We start from the raw sequence: 4,069 nt of genomic DNA, 5'->3' as shown, positions 1-4,069 counted from the left end.
AACTACTTAGTTGGCTGGTTGGCTAGTAAGTGCTAGGTTGTTGGCGTCACAAAAAAAAAAAAAAACTCTGAGTGCATGGGCAAGCAAAAGTGTTAGTTAGTAAGTTTCTACCACACACACTCGCCACTCGTACTCGTACTTAGTACAAGCCACCAATCAAGCTGTCGCGCCGTTAAGCGCGCATTAAGTCAGAGTTAGTTTTGTAAGTTGGAGCTTTCCATGCGCTCAATGCTCTACCGTTTACTCTTGACTGCCCAAAATTTATTTATAAAAACATACATACATACATATATGTACATATGTATACATATATATGTATGTGTTCATCTAGTTTTCCACACCACTAATCAATTACAAGTGTTTGAGCAAATTGTTTTTGTTTTTTTTTGCTTTTTCAATTTAAATTTTATTTCGTCAACGAGTGTCAATTTGTCGCCTTAAGTTGTAGCACAATAGATATCAATTCACAAGTGCGCAAACGCACGCATATATGCACTCAACTCGCTCGCAAATCGCACGCACCAATGTGCGCCAATGATCAATGAAATTGTTGTCATATCTACACAGTTTTTTCTTTTATCTAGGTACTCACAATCAGATCAAATTTCTCCTTTAAACGTTGAAATGGAGTTGTCAACTTTCCGTTATGCTACTCGTTTCATATGTATATATTTGGTTTGACGTCGGTGTAGCGAAAAGGCAGCAAAAAATAAGCACAAAAATAAATAAATACACAATAAATAACTAATGAGACTAGCAGTTTGTTATTGTTGGATAATTTGTTAGAAAAAATTATAATATTGACAGTAGAACTTGCAAATTACTTAGGTAAATAAAACCTTTAGTGATGTCACAGAAGTGTTTGGAAATTTCTACCCCGGCGCCCCTCTGCTGCATTGCACAAAGTAGGAACGTCACAACCGTGGTGGAGGGGCAGAAGTTGCCACATTTCCCATAGGGGACAGTATACTCAGCGGACTGAATTAACAGCCAAGGATGCGAAACAGGCAGCGAGATTTTGATACAATAATCCGAGGACTCCGTTCTGATACAGTATTCGAAATAATTTTTCAAATAGCTATGCATGATGCTGACAAATTGCATTTCGAATATCCGTCTGAGCTTAGTTAGTATCAAGAAAATTCCTCCCAGCATAGACCACCTAACTGATTGTGCTAAGTCAGGAGCGAGATTATCAACTAAAGATCGGTACCGAAAAGGCTACTTCAAAGTACCAGATTTATGTACTTTCAAACAAATAAGATGAAATATTTGATCAAGCAAATACATATGTACATATGTATAGCACCAAATTAAATATTATTCACATAAACGATAAAAAAAAAGAAAATAAATTGCATACCAAAATGTACCTCACAGATATCACTGCGCGACAATCAATTTTACACACAAAAAACTTTATATATTCGCGAAACTAGGGGCCAAAAATATTAAACGTCATTTTTAATTTTTCTTTCTGACGTCAGCGTTTTGCTCAAAAGGACTTTGAAATTTTAAAGATATAATTAATTCAAAAAATTATTAAAAAAAAAAGTAAGTGCCCCTGGGCCACACTGGAGAAGTGAAACTTACGTTACTTATCTAGTTTGTCTCATAATCAATATATATATATGTAATAAAATACATACATCTGTTTTTGCTTAAGGTTATATTTTTTGTCTTTTTGCTATCTAGATCCCTACTTCTACCCTGTTCGTTCTAATTACATTTACGTTATTGTGTTTTCCTTTATCTTCATTTTTATCTTTATACTCTATCGATAACAAAGTCGATAGTAACATCCATCAAGATATCGATAAAAACATCCATAACAAAATCGATAAAACTATCGATAAAAACCGATAAAGTATCTTCCTCTATCTTCATCTTTGCTTTTATCGGTACCTCATCTTTTTTATATTAATTTTTTTTTTTTTACTATTTTGTTTATCATTTTCTTAATCTACATATCCGCCTTCACCTTTGCCCTTATATAAGTAAAGTGTTTAAATTTACCTTGATCTTCATTTTAGTTTTTGTTTTTATTTTTACCATTGCCTATATCCTTTTCTTTATCTATGTACATTTACTTTCATTCTTGTATTGGTCTTTTTCTAAGTTTTATTTTTTAACCTTTTATTAGCAAGTTTTTGTTAAATTAATACCATGTGCATACACCCAAGAAGCAAATTTTTCAGCCCCAACCATTTCCGTGTGCAATTTCCGTTGAACTTGCCAATTTACTCCCAACCAACCAATCGCCGCTAAAGAAGTTTCACTTCAAAAACTCCATGCATATAAAAGAGAAAATTCTACAAAAAACATCTTGGACTCATTTTGAAGAGGAGAAGTATTAAAAAAATATATATATGAATAAATCAAAAAAAAATATTATATCTATTTTATTTTTACTAAATTTTTTTCGCATGGTACCTCTGCATGTTTTAAAAGATCCTAAAATTTTCACGGAGGTGTTTTTTGTAAGATATGAATTTTTGAGTTTTGGTAAAAACAAAAATGTTTTTCGCAAGCTATTAATAAAATATTACACTTTGCAATAATTTTAGGGTCATGTAATCTAACGGGGATGAGACCAATACAGATGTGTAGTGCTGGACTAGTGTAACAGAACCCTAAGAGCCGGTTGTACAATGTCTGTTTATCATTACCTCCCAGTTAAACGTCATTATCGACGATTTCCACATCGTGCATATAACATGTGATAGATAAAGCAGTCGTTGTATTTAACCGGAGCATCTAGCACCGATTTGTGTTAACTAGACATTAAACAACCGGCCCCAAGGGCCATTTGCTCAAAGCCTGATTGACAATAATCTCCGGTTAACATCGTTATCGACATCTTTGAGTCCATACATATAACAGGGTGTCGGTAAAGTCGATAACGATTTTTAACCGGAGATTAGTGTTAACCAGCTTTTGAGCAAAAGGCCCTAAAAATGTTTTGAAAAGTTAGCTCACTTTTAGAAGCTATAGCCGGTCAAAGTTAAAGGCCAGTATGCAACTCTTAAGAAAAGCAAAAACTCCATATAAAATGACGTACAAGAAATGGCTAAGAAATTTTCATGTGTCAAATTTCCATAAAGCAGTACGCAGTTCTTAAGAAATTTGCTACGCTTTCAACTACGGGTTTCTAAAGTTTTTTTTTTTGTGAAAAAAGAACACAAGGCAACTCATGTTTGCAACAGAAGTAAATATATGCCCTTTCCAGTATTTCTTGAGGAGAGAGTGAGGCAACAGGCAACCACAGTAACGTATCAGATGTCAAAATTCCGTTTCCTTGAGAGCTGCATACTGACCTTAGGCTTTCTCAACGAGAGCATCAGCCAATCTTTGGAATTCATTTAAAAGTTGATTAAGAGGTTTTCGTAATAATAATCGGACGCGTGACCATTTATTAAATCCACTTCATGAACTTTGAGATCTGACCCCATTTTCGATCAAAAAGCCTTCTGCAGGCCCACATAAGTCATGTGTCCTTTCTAAGAGTTTTGCTTATAGGAGAGATCCAACTCAGCCTCTTATGGATCTCGTCGGAGTATTCGAATACTGTAATTCCTTTCCTTATTATAAATATTTTCCGTGCGCAAAAAAAAAATGGTTGTGTGTGGATCCCACGCGCGACTTAAGTGAACTTCTTCCTCCTATTACCCTAGTATTTTTCTGCATAATAATGAACAATGTTCTATTCTTAATCTCAATCTGAATCTTCTTATTCTTAACTTTAATCGGAATTTTAGTCTTAATCTTAATCTAAATCTTAATCTTAATCATATTATTAATATTAATATTAATCTCAATCTTAATCTTAACCTTAACCTTAATGTTAAATTTAATATTAACCTTAACCTCAATTTTAATCCCAATCTAAATTCTTTCACTGAGTCTTCGTTGAATCTTAATCTTAAAATTAGTCCTAATACTAATCTTAATCTTAACCTCAATCTTAATCTTCACCTCAATCTTAATATTCACCTTAATTTAATATTAAACTTCATCTTAACCTTAACCTTAATCTCAATCTAAATTTTAATCACGATCTGAATCTTAA

Source organism: Rhagoletis pomonella, unplaced genomic scaffold (genome assembly GCF_013731165.1).
Source record: "Rhagoletis pomonella isolate Grant_MI unplaced genomic scaffold, Rhpom_1.0 Rhpom_scaffold_00006, whole genome shotgun sequence".
Taxonomy (NCBI): Eukaryota; Metazoa; Arthropoda; class Insecta; order Diptera; family Tephritidae; genus Rhagoletis; species Rhagoletis pomonella.
The sequence above is the reverse complement of the archived record's forward strand: the minus strand, read 5'-3'. Positions refer to the sequence as shown.